This window comes from Chrysemys picta, chromosome 1 (genome assembly GCF_011386835.1).
Source record: "Chrysemys picta bellii isolate R12L10 chromosome 1, ASM1138683v2, whole genome shotgun sequence".
In the NCBI taxonomy this organism is placed as follows: Eukaryota; Metazoa; Chordata; order Testudines; family Emydidae; genus Chrysemys; species Chrysemys picta.
This window is the reverse complement of record NC_088791.1, coordinates 246,251,738-246,270,093: the sequence shown is the minus strand read 5'-3', so window position 1 is coordinate 246,270,093 and position 18,356 is coordinate 246,251,738. Positions and strand designations below refer to the sequence as shown.

Here is an 18,356-nt window from a genome sequence, read left to right as displayed (position 1 = left end):
TGTTCTGTTCCATTCCTCCCTTCCACTCCCTCTCCCCCCAGACTTTTTCCTTCCCTTCCTCCTCCCCTAGCCCCCGCTCATCTCCCCCAGTCCGTTAGAGCTGCCCCATCCTTTCTCCCCTCCTCCCCCTACCTTTGCTTTCCCTCTCCTTCCCCTTCCCCTGCCCCCCTCCCAGCCCCACCCCAGAGCCACATGGCAGAGTGGTGGGCGGGGGGCGGCTCTCGCAATACCCTCTGGTTGTGCGTGTACTCGGGGCAGGTGCTCGTGGGCAAGGAGACCCCTCCAGGCGAGGCCCAAGAAGGAGGGGACCGGGGAGGGGGAGGGATCGCCTCGGCCTTCAGCGCAGCAAACCAAGGCGCCACAAGTGGCTGCGGCTCAGCGCTGCGGCGGCGCGGGCCGCTCCAGCCGGGTGCCAGCAGCAGGGCTGCTGCGGCTGAATGACGCAAGGGGCCGGCGGGAGGGGGGCTGTTTGGAGAGCGCGGGATTAGCGAGCCCTGACCTCGGGATCAGCGGCCAGTCAAACCCATTTACACTCACCCAGCGGAACACTGACGGCTCCCGCTGCAGCAAGCGGCCGGCCGGGCAACAGGTGAAACCAGCGTCCCCCCGCTGCGCCGGCGTGGGGGCGGGGGTCTCGGGGGAGCGGGAGGGTGGGAAGAGCCAGGCCGCGGAGGGAGGGAGGGGACAGGAGGCCGCTGGGCCCGGGGAGGGTGGGACGCTGCCGATCGCAGGAGGGAGGAGGCTGGCCCGGTGTGGGGAGGGGCACAGGCCAAAGCCGACGGGCAGAGGCACTCCAGGAGTGAGCCATGCGCTGCCTCTTCCCGTGATGTCGTATTTGGCCCCAGCTTTTCCTCCCCTTTCCCCGCAGGGCAGCAGATGAAAAGGAATCTATGTTCCCACCCGGCGGAGCGTCCGGAGTGCGGCTCAGCCACCCGGGAAAGGCCAGGGCCGGCATGGGCCAGGGCGCAGCTCCCGTGGCCAGACAGCGCCACTCTGTGTTTCACGTGGGGATCTGCCACCTCCTAGGTCGGGCAAAAGGGCTCCGAAGGAGACCAAAACTCACTCCGTCCATTCAGTGCCCACCCACCTGGACTCCTCCCCCGTCCAGAGCCGCACGTGCTCCTGGAGGGGGTTTGAAGACGTGCCAAGGTGCACGTACAAAAATGCCCCTGCACTCGCGTGAGTGTGTTTGCGCGCGTGCAATTGGCATTTCCAGGCGCTGAATAAGGCGGCGTCTGCACGCGAAATGACCGCGCGCCCCACCGCCATTGCCGAGCTGGCACGTGCAGTTCTGCCGCTGACGTGACTCAGACGCCGCTGAGACCTCCACTGTGCCCGCCGCAGTATTTCTCATGGACTTCTCACTCGGCCTCCAGAATTGAGATAGCCCCAACAAAGACGTACAATGAGCAGGAGACAACCTTGAGGAGCAAGCACAGCCTGGGCAAAACAGGAACTAACGCCGATGAATTCAATCATCCTTGGAAAGAGTCTCTTAAGAATGTCCCGTTCCACTTACAGTGAAACTACACTTATCTTAAGGGTTGGCACCATGTATTGAGAGGGGATCCCCTTGCATGGCCTTTTAATCAAACAGAACTGGTGCCCACTCACTCTGATTTACATTCTTTACCACCTCCTGGGCTTTATAGGAAGGAGAGACCCAGATCAGCCCTGGAAAAGTGCAACTCCAGTGGGGAAGAAGGAAGGCGGTCACAGCTGGTGGTCACAGGGGTATATGGTGGTCCGAGGTTGAACTGCACCCCGAGGGGACCAGAAGAATGTAGGTCCCACATCAAGGGAGCCCCGCATAACCCAGAGAACAAGAGTGAAATGAGCTCTGAAAAAAGGAAAAACGAATCTCACAGGAGGAATAGGGGTAAGCAATCTCACAGGGCTTGGATGAGGGAGGGTACGGGGTACCAAAGTCCAGGGAAATGCAGCCCTTGCAGGGCCTGAATAAGAAAACGGAACCTGAACAACTCGATTTCTTGCAGTTTGTGTGGGGAGAAAGGGGTCTCTACAGGCCAAAGGAAATTTCCGGTGACATGGAAAGGGAGTGCTCACCAGGTGGAATGGAGACATTACAGAGATAGGGGGCTAGATCCTTTACTTGTTTACATTGTCAGAGCTCCATTGAAATCAATGGAACTATTACAGTTTACACCAGCTGAGGATCTGTCTCAGGGATCCTGCGCAGATTAAAGGAAAGTAGCTCCAAGAAGACAAGAGAAAGGAGCTCTGCAGAGAGGTAAGTATTTAACCACCTCCAAGCAGACGGGTTTGATCCTAGCTTACGTCATCACCTCTAGGAAAACAACAAGGAGTCTGGTGGCACCTTAAAGACTAACAGATTTATTTGGGCATAAGCTTTTGTGGGTAAAAAACTCACTTCTTCAGCTGCATAGAGTGAAAGTTTCTCGGCTCTCTATGAGCTAAGATCAAGTGTAGCTAAGATCAAGTGTCAGTAGTCTCTTGGTCTATCCAAGGCCGTGATCAAGTGTCTTGATGTTTTTGGTCTTTTGGCCTCGAAATGAAAACCTTGTCTTTGCTTCTGGGACCTTGAAGTGAAAAAATTCTCTAAGTTATATACTGACACATGGCGAGCAGGGAGTTACTTCACAAGTGGAGAACCAGTGTTGACAGAGCCAATTCAATCAGGGTGGATGTAGTCCACTCCCAATAATAGATGAGGAGGTGTCAATTCCAGGAGAGGAAAAGCTGCTTCTGTAATGAGCCAGCCACTCCCAGTCCCTATTCAAGCCCAGATTAATGGTGTTAAATTTGCAAATGAATTTTAGTTCTGCTGTTTCTCTTTGAAGTCTGTTTCTGAAGTGTTTTTGTTCAATGATAGTGACTTTTAAATCTGTAATAGAATGACCAGGGAGATTGAAGTGTTCACTTACTGGCTTTTGTATGTTACCATTCCTGATGTCCGATTTGTGTCCATTTATTCTTTTGCGGAGGGACTGTCCGGTTTGGCCAATGTACATGGCAGAGGGGCATTGCTGGCACATGATGGCATATATAACATTAGTAGATGTTCAGGTGAATGAGCCCTTGATGGTGTGGCTGATGTGGTTGGGTCCTCTGATGGTGACGCCAGAGTAGATATGGGGACAGAGTAGGCAACGAGGTTTGCTACAGGGATTGGTTCCTGGGTTGGTGTTTCTGTGGTGTGGTGTGTAGTTGCTGGTGAGTATTTGCTTCAGGTTGGGGGGTTGTCTGTAAGCGAGGACTGGCCTGCCCTCCCAAGGTCTGTGAGAGTGAGGGATCATTTTCCAGGATAGGTTGTAGATCATAGATAATGCGCTGGAGAGGTTTTAGCTGGGGGCTGTATGTGATGGCCAGTGGTGTTCTGTTGTTGTCCTTGTTGGGCCTGTCCTGTAGTAGGTGATTTCTGGGTACCCGTCTTGCTCTGTCAATCTGTTTCCTCACTTCCCCAGGTGGGTATTGTAGTTTTAAGAATGCCTGATAAAGATCTTGTAGGTGTTTGTCTCTGTCTGAGGGATTGGAGCAAATTCGGTTGTATCTTAGGGCTTGGCTGTAGACAATGGATCGTGTGATGTATCTTGGATGAAAGCTGGAGGCATGCAGGTACGTATAGCGGTCAGTAGGTTTCCGGTATAGGGTGGTGTTTATGTGACCATCACTTATTTGCACTGTAGTATCCAGGAAGTGGATCTCTTGTGTGGACTGGTCCAGGCTGAGGTTGATGGTGGGGTGGAAATTGTTGAAGTCCAGGTGGAATTCTTCAAGGGCCTCCTTTCCGTGGGTCCATATGATGAAGATGTCATCAATGTAGCGCAAGTAGAGGAGAGGCACTAGGGGACGAGAGCTGAGGAAGCGCTGTTCTAAGTCAGCCATAAAAATGTTGGCATACTGTGGGGCCATGCGGGTACCCATAGCAGTGCCACTGACTTGAAGGTATAAGTTGTCCCCAAATCTGAAGTGGTTGTGGGTGAGGACAAAGTCACAAAGCTCAGCCACCAGGCGTGCTGTGGCCTGATCAGGGATACTGTTCCTGACAGCTTGTAGTCCATCCTCATGTGGAATATTGGTGTAAAGTGCTTCTACATCCATGGTGGCCAGGATGGTGTTTTCAGGAAGAACACCAATGCATTGTAGTTTCCTCAGGAAGTCGGTGGTGTCTCGAAGATTAAGACAGCAAAAGAAGGGAACCTGAAATACGGAGCTGAAGTCATTTTATTCCCCAAAACATTAAAGAGAAGGTTTTTTAGCGTGGGAATAATTTTATTGCCCAGAAAGACAAGGCCTGCAGTGGTAATTGTTTTATAGCAGGAGACTTCAAACTTCAGACTTGGTAACGGAAACTGACTGCTCCAAAGAATATAATGAAATATTTGTCTATGCGGAAAAATATGCAAGGGAAGCTACCTAACAGAAGTTTTGAGGCTGTCGTCATGACAAAAAATGTTACTGGTTTTGTGGGAATTGGAAACTATTTTGCAGCTTTGCAGTTGGATCAGGAAAACGCTGGCGAACTAAGGATGATGGGTATGTATGGTGGGGATCATGCTAACATTGGGCAAATTGGCCTGCGTTTGCCTGAGGACTAATGCAGTACTTGGACTCAAATTGCCTCCAACACACGCATGGAAGGAAGAGTGGGAAACAAAGTCTGATCGCTGATGTAACACTTCCCGGAGTTTGCGAGCAGCAAGAAGAGGGGGACGTTGAAACTACATGTCTTAGACGGTGGCTAGAAAATCAAAACTTTGGGAACTGGTGGCATCTATGCGTCAAGTCTGAGACAGTTTGGGATGCCATCTGAGCAGTTTCTTAAGGCATTTCTCTGCACCGTATATTCAGTAGGAGGCACATTTCAAACGAAGTCGTTGAACTCTCCTGACGAAGCATGTAATTATGTTGGTTGATTAATATGATTAATTCTAGTTAACACATCCAGTTCCTACTGTTCCCGCTTTCAGTATGGGTATCTCCCATTCATTTGGAGAAGAAGGGGTCAAGGATTCCCACCTAAGGAAGTCTCCTTTAGCAACCTGGAAAAGAGACTCACTGAAAATGAAGAGAAAGAGGGAAATATCTTAGATAGTCCAAGATGTACAATTGATAGAGGGAGAACATAACTCTGGAGAACGGGAAGAAGTGCAACTTCGACCAGACAGAAGGGGTCCTGCAGCGTGCAGGGAAGTGTGCCTCCTTCTGGAGGAAAAGACTATGCCTGGGCTGAAGAAATAGAGCAGACACCATCACGAGGAAACCTAGACTGGAACTAGGGCATTTAAAAAGTGGAGGCACTGTCACCAGAAGGAGGGATGAGAAAGTTACTCACCTTGCAGTAACTGAAGTTCTTTGAGATGTGTGTCCCTGTGGGTGCTCCACTCTAGGCGCCGGGTCGCACCGTCACCTAGAGTGGAGCACCCACAGGAACAGCACTCGAAGAAGAATGAAAGTTTAGCAAGGGATAGAACTCTCCATAACGACTGGAAACGAGTGGCGAACAGCGACAACCTAGGTTCTGGGTCGGATAATTTACCAAAGGGTGGGGGGGAAATATGGAAACCTTTGTTTTCTGGGCCACATTATATTGCACACATTTCACAAATATTCAGCTCTTTTTTGAAGGCGGAACGCATACAGAAGAATGACATAGAAAGACTATTTTGCAAGAACTTTTTTTCATTGGTTCGATTTTAGTTAGGTTTGCAAAATTTAATGGGAGACTTCAAGTTGAGAGTTTGCAAACTGTCTTATCATAAAAGAGACAACGGGTCCTGGGAAGAAAGGCGTAATTTTTCAATCTCGATCAAACATACCGCGCTAATTGGAAAAAGGCCAGGCTCTGGGACACTCCAAATCACATTAGGTGTAAATACTCTCTCTTTCTATCTCACACACACACACAGAGAGAGAGAGAGAGAGAGAGAGAGAGAGAAACTATTTCTCCCCTTTAGAAAAAACTTGAGTAATCAATTATCAATGATCTGGTTGGCTAAACATATTGAAGTGCTTCCTAACTTTACCTATACCTAAGAGCAGACAGAGAGGTTTGTTTGGAGAGTCTACCATTGAGTCACTTCATGGCTCTCAGTCAAAGGGTACGTAGTGCAGGGTAGTTGGAATTCTTTCCAAATATTAGAATTGGAATTTAGAAAATGAACAGGAAAAATAAAACTCCCATGCAATGAAGTTTTAGACCTTTAAAGGGGAGATTGAGAGAGAGAGAGAGAGAGAGAGAGAGAGAGAGGATGAACACTAGGTCAAGAAGCATCCTTGCAGAATGAAAAGTTTTCCAGCTAGGAAAGCTATACTGGGAAAGGGGATGAGTGTATATTATAGCTAGGCTACCACTCCCCAGCAAGATGCAGATCCCAGACGTAGTGAGGGTGTTTAGCTAGAGATAGGTAAACAGCCAAAATAATTCACAGAAAAAAGTATAAACAAACAATAGTGTGTCGCAAACTATCATTAGATGAAGAGGAAGGCCTATAAGCATGCAATGCATTCTCAAACTGGGTACTTGGTAATCCACAATCTGGCATCAAATAACTAGTTTAGCATCTAGCAATATAAGAATAGGAAAGGGGAAGAAAAATAAGCATGCAAATTACATTTTTCGAAACATTCTTGTGCTGAGCATCCAGTTAATGTGCTAACTTTGGATAGCTGGAAACCATGGCTAAGAAAGATGCCATTAACATTTAAACTAAAAGTTCCTTTTAATACAGCAACGCATAGGTCATAATCTAAATAAAGCCTCTTTATTTGTTTTCCTTTCAATCCGCAGCTGCAGGAGTAAGCCACACATGATTTTCACGAATATAACATTCTAGGAGCTGTAAAGTGAGCCTAACTAGATAAGTGGTCCAATGTCAAGATGATAAACATGTCAAAAGATCCAAATACTTAAGATATGAATACCATGTATTTCTTGACAAAAAAGAGGGATAAATTCATAGACAAATTTACTGACGTTAGATATATACTGTTGTTGTAAAAGAGACATTGCAAACATTTGAAGAAGACGCAGGAAATACCCATAAAAAGGTCTCTTGCTATTTGGCAAAATTGTTGGACAATAGCTGGATTGGTACTTTTCATTACATTTAAACACAAACGCCGTGCATTTAAAGGAAAACTTCAGTGTAAATTCACCAGCTCGTTACTCCTTTAATTACTAACGTGCTGTATGTAGTATGTTCTTGTTCTGTACATCTCTGTGTGTTTATAATTGAAAGTAGCAAATGTTATTTAAGAACTCTCTTCAACTTTTCTATTGTACCTCTGAATGGAAGCTGCCATTTTCCTGCTAACAGGCACGAAATAAAAGAGGATAGGGGAAAAAACTTGTTCTGCACTGAGATAATTGGGTACAACACTGGGTTTGGATTACCACGTTTAGATAAATTTCAGTGCAGTGTAACCTCCCCTAGCTGTACCTGTTATCTGAAACTCCTTGTTTAAAATCGGGTCATGTCCCTAGTGTCGATTATTTACATTGAAAATGAGGTTGATTAGCCAAACCTTGGTTGTCAAAAGCTATTTAATGTCTCCAGTTACATTAAATATAGAGTTGAGAATGAGAGAGAGAGAGAGAGGTAAGTTTAGCTTTGTTTTAACTTAACTTGTATTTGTGTCCTTAGGAATGTCAAGGAATTTCACATGAAAGCATGAACTGGCCCCATCCATCTCTGCAGGGCGCCTTCCATTCCTGCGAAAGACCTCTGTCCCATCACCCTCCCTCTTCAGCTCAGCATGTCAGACTCCACCACTCCTCAGAGACCAGGTGGAATCTTAGTGCTCTTGGCTGGTGATATCTGGAACAGAGGTCGGACTGCAGGGGGTAGAATTCTGAGTTGAGAGTAGGTGAGGTTTAGTGTCGAGGTTCCACTTCAAAGTGAGAGGGAGGATGATGTGGGCCAGTGGTCTAGCCTGGTCCGACAGTACCAGACTGGAGAAAGGTAGTGGGAGTGCACAGATTGAAAGCCCGCTTTCTTTCAGAGAGAGGCACAGTTTATCTGACTTCGTCTGAAATTCCTGGCCCTGGCTGTAATTAAGCTCAAATCCGCATTCTAAATCCAGCACTTTTCCTGTTGTCTTCTATATAGAATGAGTTACTTCCTTCCCTGATTTCCTATTGACTGGCAACAAAATAGCAACTCCCAGGAACTAAGTTTTTACCTGTCTTTTTAAAATAACGATAACAATATTTCCTGCTGCTTTTGAGTGAAGTCAGTGAATGCTGGAATTTGGACAGAGCACTGGAGTTCTCCTTTTAAAGAAAACCTGCTAACATGTGAGACTTGTGACTAGGATACATTTTTCCTGTGCATAGAACACAAAATAGAAACGTTAATTTAAATGGACACTTGAAAAAGAAACAAACACATTCGCAGGGTAATCTTGCAGTACAATAAAAGGCCAAGGGAAAACTCTCCTGTTAAATGAATAGCTCCATTAGGTCAATACCTTTCCTTGTATCGAATCAAAGATACTTCAAATTATAATAGCGTTCTCTTTAATGTTACATCTTAAATATATACATTTCGTATGCGTTTTACAGACTATTGCTGTTTTATCAACACAAGAACAATAACACAGGAGGTGCAGGAAGGAATGCTGCTGCAAGATTTGCTACTTGGATAATTTCTTCAAGGACAATTTCTTTCCAAATAGTGCCTAAGGAGACACAAAATCAGAATTTAGTGTATGTTAGCATAATCTTGTAAACTTCAAAATAAACACAATCCCATAAATACTATTCTCAAATCGTCCAAGCATTCTGGAAACTTTACAATACAATTATTGCAAAGTACTAAGATCACTACCACTGACCCTTCAACCATACTGCACAAATATTGCCAAATTGAATTCCCCTATTATTTCTCGGAGCCAGCAGACTGCGGGGGCGGCGGCGCGGGGGGGGGGGGGGGGCGGGAAGAAGAGTTCTTTTTTTTTAAGTGAAAGACATTTCAGAAGTCTCTAGGAAAACGGTCTAAAGCTAGATAGATTAGTATTGTCTCTTGTTCAACCTGCATGTCTCCTGCAGGTTATTTTTTCTCTAGTACAAATGTAATTTAATAGCCGAGGTTGATATTGTTTCACTTTCAGCTATCTGCTCTATACTCTGGTCTCATTCTACACTAGATGATTACCTTACTATCCTATATGCACAATTTAAAGGGAATTACCTATTACTTCAATTATTTGTTTCTTATCAACTGATGTTACACTACAAGGATTTGCATTGAAAGGACACAAAGAAGGAGCAAGTCATGGCACATTGCCAAATAAAAGAGTAATGTTCTGGTGAATTTAGACTAAATAATTTACTGCTATATAAAAGTGGAAAAGTGGAAGGTGAACCCTTTGACCAATAAATCTCTTCTGCATGTGAAACCCTTATCTTGTCCCCTCCAATATATTCCACACTAGGAAGCCATCATCATTGGCTCTGGTTTGTTATTTGTAAACCTTGATCTTCTGCACTCGGTGTCCTAAATATGGATAATTAGCATCAGTTTATCACGCCTCTGCATATTTTCTCTTCTCTCCAAACATGCATGCTTCTATTGGCTGCCATTCTGTCACAGAAGATTATGGAGACAGATTGCAGAGAATGAATGTGCTAAACGAGATTAGGAAGGAATAGAAACAGCAACTTGGCCAATAAATTCCTCGTGAGAGCCTTATCATACAATTACACGTTGACTTGTTTCACACTCTCCCAGCCTCTTAATCCAACGCCCCCACCAAGAATAAAATTTCACTAATTTCTGAATTACTGCATAGCCTCATGACTTGTCACCGAGAATGGCTGGAAGAAGCAACACGGTTGAAAATAGCACATCAAACTTCCAAAAGGAAAAGAAACGTCCAAGGCAGAAATAGCTGGAGGTTTAAACCATTTGTAGGCATATTTAAAAGTGTTCGAGCCTCCACCGTTTACGTGGCAAGACTTCACCACGAAACACTGGCGCCTTTGCTTTTACCTCCAAACTTTTGTTTTAAAAAAGATACCGAACTGATGCTGCTAAATTGTTTAAAATTAGCGTTTGCTGCACTGAAATATTACTGGTAAACACTGTACAGAGGTGCCAGACAGCTATTGCAAAAATACTTACTTCCCTTACTGGTTTCTTCAACGTCCCTGAAATTAATGTCGTCAATTTAGGAATAGGTTAAGGGTATGGTAACACTGTTGGGACAGGTTTCAGAGTAGCAGCCGTGTTAGTCTGTATCCGCTGTGGAGTTACAAGGAGTAGTTGCCCATTGAGATCTTAGGGAATGGTTACAACCAGTGAAATGGATGAGATCTTTTCAGTGTGGATGTTATAAACCATGACTTCTATTATTTAATATTAAAAATAAAATCAACCCACCTATGAAGGTGGGGACAGTGAAAAAAATCTCAAATTTTTAAGACACTAAAGAAGTATTACTCACTCCAACCCAGAACATGTATACGTCTTGCATAGCGATGCTACTGTTTGTGGTACTGTTGTTTTAGTTATTTTGGATACATGGAAGGAGAGAACAAACAAAAAAATCAGAAGTCCCGTAGAGACGCCCCCAACTCAATGGAACTAAATTAAATACAATTAGATTGTGTCCTACAACTTGTTTAATAGTTTTAGCAGATTTAAGATTTTGGCAACTTTCTCTTATTGTAAAATGACTGCTCTAAGGAGACCTTAGCTGTATGAATGGAGTTATTTTTCAACCTAAAAGTGAGTCGATAGCTGCCTACACATAAGCCAGACCTTCAAAGCATGAGTTACTATGAAAAAGTAGTGCCAAGTGCTTTCAAGTTGACTGGCACCATTTATGCTGCACGCTATCCCTATGTCACGAGATGCCGAATAAGTTTAATGCAGCAAGAAGTTATATTTTAATTACTTAGCAATAACAAGAGTAGAGTGGATTCCAATCAATAATGAAGAAAAGAAAATACAGCTATTTGGGAACTTTTCTTAAAACATCTAATCCCGGTGAAAAAGAATAAAATACTCTATACGATATATTGTATCATAAAACTCTACCGAAAATAAATGATACAGGAATGAAAGTTGCCACTTTTGGAATTTTGGGTAACATGGCATCCTGAACTGCAAAACAGAGCGTGCATACCTGTTGGTCAGGCCCCTTACATCAGTGGGGACTGGAGGGAGGTACCATCTTACCCTCGGGGATAGTATCTGTAGATACTTTGCTATAAGTGAACAATAAATTAAATCATTTAAAAACCTTTCCTGCAACTATATATCTAGAACCAGGACAATGGGCATGTATGGAAACGCCTGTCGCAACGTCCCTGGGCCCCTAACACGTCGAATCAAAAAGGATTTTTTTTAGATGAGTCTTACACATTGTACAGCTTTTTAGTGGTTTGTTTGTAATTCAGCTTTCTCTTACTTTCCCACTGATCCTTGCCCAGGCTTCCTTCCCCAAGTTGCAGCATGTCCACGTGCAAAATTGTCTACAGCTGAGGGTCACCTTCCTCCATAGCCTTAAAACCATAATGTTGCTGAAAATATTGAGACGCCTGACCTGGGGAGGGGTGATACTAAGTGAGGAAACCCCGATACCTGTGTGTTACAACAGCAGTCTTTGCAATCTGCCATCACATAAAGTGATATTAACAACGTTCTTCCCCCCCACACACACACTTTTTTTTTTTTTTTTTTTTTTTTTTTTTTGTATATCCCCTGAATTGGTTAGTTACATCAGGGAGAGGCGTTTGCCATTAATCTGGGAACAAACTGCTAACCTCGGTGACTGGTATTTTAGCTTTTCTTTTCTCACTTTTCTTAGTGTGGGGAAAGCAGTAAAGCTTGTGTGGACTGATTGTGAGGGGCTCTGCTGGAATTTGGCAGCCCAAAGGCTTGGAGAGCAGCCCCATGCTGACTCCTATTCAGCGGGCCAGTTTTCCGCGAGCTTTGGAAGTTTCACTCAGCCGTGCACTCAATGGCTTCACAAAGCTGATTACAAGCTTCAGCGCATTCCTGAAGGAGCCAAAAGCGACGCAGGTGCAAACGAGCCGAGGGAGCCCCTTATCCCGGTGACAGAATGGGACAAGCTGGGAAAGGCTTGGACCACACAAATCCAAGGCTCACCAGGCAGCAGCAAGCCTGCCTTGGGAACCGGGGGTCATTATCCGCTCCATTCAGCGGGGACCAGAAGCAGCAGCACGTACCAGCACTGGGGACAGCTCCCCAGTCCCTCTGTCCCAGGAGACAGCAGCAGCTCTTCACCTGACACCTCCTCCCAGTTTATTCCAACCGCCTTCCCTTTAAACTAGCGCATAGCTGCTACCTTGGGTCTATTCCTCAGCCTCCTTCCGTCTCCCTATTGTAACTCAACGTACAATAGCTTTTAGCCTCACAGTATGAAATATCTATGCTTGTTTTTCTTTAACCCAACACACATGAAATCTCCCTCCCCTCCCCCCTCCCCCCTTATATAAAATATTGCTCAAGGATCTAACTTGAAATCCAGCATGGAAAATGAACTGATCCTAAATGGCAGCCTCTTGATTGAAGCTCCTTAACACCACATTTTAAAGTGTGTCTTTTAATGGGGCATTTGAGGGAGAAATATGCAGACCCTGCATCGGTCTCCCCAGCCCTCTAGGTAAATCCAAGTCCCATATAACCTTACTGCAACTGTCAATATCTAGTCATTGTTTTCCTATACAATGAAAGCAGCCCCCAGTCCCTGGCCTGCCTCCTTCCCGAGTGAGTGTGGGGGTGGGGGTGTGAAGGAGTCGAGGAGGGGGCTCTTTCTTGGCTGAAATGAGGCGCTGTTGGATTTTATTTGGGGTTACTCGGAGACGCGCCCTCTCCCCCGTTTCTGATTCCCCTTGCTTTTCCCTCAGCCAGGCGAAGAAGCCGCAGTTTACTTTGCGGTGAAATTAATTACGGCCCTTCCCCGCTATCAATTACTGAGAAATCAGCCTTTCCTGTAGAGAGGAGGAATAATCAAGGGGCTTTCAGTCTGGGGAACCTCGGACTCGAGCGCGCACAATGCAGCAGGGGAATTGCAGGACTGCTGGTCACTAGTTTCATATGCAAATAGGACCAGCCTCCAAGTTACTAGGATGATTTCATTTTTTTTAATGACTGTATTATTGTGTTGATTTTTAACAAGTCCCCCTCCACATGCCCTCCCTTTTCTTACAGCGAGGGGCTCCTTGTTGTTACCTCTTCCTTGGGGCGCATTTTCTCCTGGTTTAGCGGCTGTCCCACCTCCATGTTAATTTCGCCCCATGGAAATGAAGGCAGACTGGCGGGTTGCTAATATTAAAGCGATCTCCCAGTCCCTGGGCTCTCTCGCCCTTGCAGTGGCCATGCCCCTGCATGATCGTGGTGTGCTCCTGGCATGGCAGAGGCATGAAATCTCCCCCTCCCCTCAGCCCAGGCCCTCCCCCTCCCGCTGAAACCCCCAAGTTCTCGTTGTCTTTCCTGTTTGCAGACCGTTGGGGAGGCAGGCAGCGGTGCATTTGCTTGTGTGGAGCACACCGCCTGCAAGCGGTTGCCTTGGCAGAAAGGTGCAGCTTTCTGATGTTCTTTTGTCTGATAACTAATTCAAGTTAATGCGATCTTTATGTAAAGCTAACAGCGGATAATTGTCTATTTTCTCGCCAACAATCTCCATCACAATCACTTATCTGGAAACCTGCGGTTGTATTAATCGCTATATTCCCCGAGATAAGCGTCTCTCGAATTATCAGTAAACACTAGAGGGAAATTAAACAAACTCCAGAGCCACTTAAGTTTCTTCTGCAGCTTTAACCCCATCCATTGCGGGGGGGGGGGGGAGAGGGAGGTAAACAGAAAATCTGGGACCTAAATACAGAGCTAGGTCGCAGTAGATGAGAGGTAGGGGTACAGGGGAGATGGGCCTGATTTTGTTTGTTTGTTTTAGGTGACTTTTGTGTTTGAGAAATACAGCAGCACCCTCTGTTCAGTGTCTGGGGCTCTGCCTTTTGTAGCACGTGGGGCTTTACAGGGAATTCTTGTAAATCACGTAATTAAGTGTATTAGAAGCTTCGGGGAGGGGGGGAAGAAGCTAGGAGATAATGCATCGAGGGATTAAGAAAAGTTGTATGGCTTTAGTTGGGTTATACCAAGGAGGAAGGAGTCCCTCCTTCTGAAAATTTCCATATTAGCAAAATTTTGGCAATATTTATACTAGAGAGTTATTTAAACCCCAGGAGAAAAAGAGCGAGAGAGTGAAACTACGGTGGGAATATGTTTTACTGCTTAGATCCCATCAGTTCTGTTAGGTGTAAAGAAATTATAGCAAATTGTTCTGGAAACCCCTCAAGGGAAAACATACTCGTATGGCAAAGATTTTGTCTTTTTGAGATGAAGTCAAAACAGCAGTGTCGAAAGAAATTTATTTTAGGGGTAGGAGTGTGTATGTGTGTGTGTGTGTGAGAGAGAGAGAGAGAGAGAGAGAGAGAGAAGCCTGGGACAGTACATGGTTTTCAACTTTTGAGGAGGGGAATGCAGTTTAATCCATCCTCTCCTCAATCATGACCCTCGCAGATAACCGCTTTCTATCTGCTAACTCAGAACACAGCCCCTTCATTTTTCTGGAAAATAGAGGATTTCAGAGTGAAGCTGCGCGCTGCTTATTAATAATCACCATCACACTTAGCATCTGTATAGGGGCTTTACATGTTCATACCGCTTTAAAAACACGAATTAATTAATCTTGCCATTTGGTTATAGAGCAGGCAACAAAGAACTGTAAAACATGACTTTGTCCTCTGGTTAAATTTATTTATAAGCAAACTTTTACATATAAAAGCCTTTAATTAAGCAGCTGTCTTTTTGGCCGGGTGCGGGGATGGAGGGGGAATAGATACTTCTGTGATATTTTTATATGTAAAGGCATAATGTTTCCATTAACAACTGATTGGGTCTTTCTAAATATACTAGAACTGCTTAAACTCTGCGGTTGTTTGTTCCTCTTGAGCTGCAGGTTCCCAGGGTAGCTTTTTCTTATGGCATTTGAGAGTCATCCCACTTCATCTCTCACCTGAATCTTGTCATCTCTGCCATCTTGAAGTGATCTGTGAACAATGCAGGTCCCTTGGACAGCCCAAGCTGGTCAATCAGGCAGAACAGACTATGCAAATGGAATGGAAAGGCGAAGCGATGGAGAACACTGGCTCCCATTGTCTTGAGAATTTCAAAGCGAAGCCCAGCTGCAGCAGCGTTGCTGTCTCGGACCTTGGTTGCTACTCTAATGTCATCATTGCAAAACATCAGATTTTGAAAACTATACACTCTGAATGCATGAGCAGCCCTCGGCAAAGATTTAACTTTTCCATAACACGTTTGTGAGTCACAAAAACCTAAGGGAAGAGGTGGGGGAGGAGATTCGAGCACCATTATTTGATAAGATTCATAGTTTCCTCTTATTATTCAATCATATACTATTAGATAACTGTTGTGGATCTGATGTTAAATGTCCTTCCCCTTAGTTTTGTTGCAACGTGCCCCCATTTCCTGGTGCCTCTAGAGTCAAATCAGTTTGTCGGTTCTCTTTAACTTAGTTTATATTGTGCTTTAGCAGTTTCTGAGGAGATCTAACTAGCTTGCTCCAGTCTTGGAAGCTGCCAGTGAAATATTTCTTAACTCTTTGCTTGCAGTTCTTAAAATATGTAGAGCGTTTCGGGGTCAAATAGTTAGACTATGTCTCTGCAAGTAATTAATACAGAAACGTAGTTATGTTTTAATGAAGGCTTTGGCATTTTTGACCAACCAGTTTTTAATTATCTTAAATAGCTGTCCCTATTAAATATACATTAAAGCCCTGTTTAAGATCTTTAGTTTCCAGTGTGAGGACCACAGTTAAATTCCTTAGATGCTACATTAAAATAAAACTTCATCTTAGTAGAGTTTAACGCGGTTGAATTGTTAATGTGTATTTTTTTCAAGGACTAAATCGCTGAACATGTTTCACTTACAATTTCTTTTCCTTTTCTTTTGCCTTTAGATGACTTTTGTGATCACCATGTGGTTAGCTGAGGAAACGCCTCTCTCATACGCCTTCATGTCAGGAACTGCACCTAGGAGTACACGTTTATGTAGCCAATGTTTTTCCCCTCGTTTTCTCAGTTATCTTTCAGGAACTAATGCACATGTATATTGACTATATTACATTATTAAATGGTGGAATGCTCACACATTTTAATGCAGACCAGAGTATGTTTAGTATTCACATGCGAATAGGGAAGAAGTATCATCTTGATAAAACAACTAATCTTCAGTGAAACCTAATCGTATTTTTTGCAGTAGCATATACATTTCAACTGACCTTTTCTGTTCTATACCTTAACTCTTTTACTGTAAAGGAGGTGATGTTTTCATGAACAATACGAGTTCCAGGAAAGGGTTCAGACAGGTCTTAATACTGAAGTTATCTAGGATTAAGGAATTGCTATTAAAAGTCATTAGCCTGTTGAATTTACGTATCGTCGTTTTCAGACTAAAGTGACTGTGGCTCTAAGAAAAAAATAGATGGGATTACCGGAAAGGAAAAAAAACCCAAAAGCAAATGAGATCATTACATTATAACAGTTGTGTCCTTTGATCTTCTGGCTGCAAGCTTTTCAATTAGGCAAAGAGAAACCCGTTTCCAATCTTTAGTACACACAATACAAATTATGGTTTAAAAGGCAACCAGAGAAAAAGTCAACATAAAAGCCCAGTCTCATGAAAATAACCAAATGCGGAAAGGGAGCACACAGCCCTCCACTCCTCTAGCCCATGCCCATGTCACTGATCATGTTTAAGTGGAAATTGTATATGTTTTAAATTCTGCACCGTTTCTCTCAAATAGATTCCCGGGAGGATATTTCCCCAAGTCCTTTTTCTCCACAGTAAAACTGACCACTGAAAATATAAGACGTGCAATATCCGCACCCAGTTTACTTCCGGAAGATGCCCTGGGTATACCTCAGCTCCCGCTGGCCTTAGCTAACCCGAAATGCAGACAACCACAGACAGCCAATGCTGTTTACCGGGGAGGCTCAGAGTCCGGGTTCCAGCTCCAGCAGGGATAACTTAGATATTTTTTTCACATCTTAGTTCTACACGGCTGTTTTTAGCCCGATAGCTCAAGCCAGAGTCAGCTGACCCGGGCCAGCCGCGGGTGTTTAATTGCTGTGTAGAAAGACGTACCCAAGTCCAGCCGCGGGGGTTGTTTTGCAGTGTAGGCATACTCATTAGCCAACAGATAAAGCGATGTTTCCATGGGACCATCATAGGTGCATGGGCCAAATACTCTGCTGGCAAACCAGCGCAGCTCTAACTGGAGCTCTGCCACTTGACCCTAGCAGAGAATTTGGCTTCCTAGTCAACAAGTACGTTGGGCAGAGGGGAAGATTGCAGCTGATAAAGAGGCTCAGCTGTCCCTCCACTCACATGTTGTCTCTTATCTTGCTGGTCAAGACCCCTCGCCCCCCCCCCCGACCCCCGACCCCCACCCCAGGAAGGGAACTCCACTGAAAGGCCTGCCCAGGAACCTGGCCAGTCACTATAGTCTTTAGTATTATTTTTTAAAACTGGGCCTTGGCCGGCCACCTTTGGTGATGTGCTGGTTTCTGTTTACACTAGAACCCCGAAGCAGATCGGGAGCCCCAGCGCGAGGAAGAAGCTTAAAGGTGCCGAAAACTTCCGCCTCCCCCGGCTGAGCGGGCTCCCCTTCCAGAGAGCAGCCGGGCTGTCCCTGGGAGCGAACCCCGTGGCGTGGCAATGGCGAGCCTGGATCTGTGTCTTCCCGGGGCTGATGGGCGGGGGATGGGGATGGAGCGATGCTGGGTCGGGAGAGAACTTAGTCGAACCAGGAGGGTGACAGCTGGGGAGCTGGATAACATTCTCCCTTGTCTCATGCACCAAAGTCCCCCATCAACCCGCTCTCCAAAGCACACTTTCTCTCCAAGCCCAAAGCCTTTCAGAAAGGAGCATTGCCACATCCCTGCGCCACCGCACTCCTGCCCCAGAGCCAGGGGCAGCGCTCTGAGCTGGTTTGATCGGGTCCACATTGGCTTGTACCCTCTTTGTACGCTTGTACACTCTGGAGCATGCGGCCTCTGCTTCCCGCCTATCATGCCACTACATGATGTGACTTTGGCACGGGTGGTTACTGAGTTTCCCAGAGTTCATCCCTTACAGTACCCGGGGTGGTGGTCACATCATTGATAGAAAGAAGAGCAGGAGGACTTGTGGCACCTTAGAGACTAACAAATTTGTTAGTCTCTAAGGTGCCACAAGTCCTCCTGCTCTTCTTTTTGCGGATACAGACTAACACGGCTGCTACTCTGAAACCTTACATCATTGATAGGACGTCCCAAA

General features: G+C 45.2%; 1 long non-coding RNA gene across 1 annotated transcript; it reads left to right on the top strand.

Annotated features, from left to right (window-relative positions):
- The first annotated feature begins 358 nt into the window (after positions 1-358).
- LOC101933193 (uncharacterized) lies at positions 359-17,485 on the top strand. The gene is made up of 3 exons (XR_256856.4): positions 359-589; positions 1,653-1,879; positions 15,997-17,485. It is a non-coding gene; the product is annotated as an uncharacterized LOC101933193 (long non-coding RNA).
- Positions 17,486-18,356: the final 871 nt, after the last annotated feature.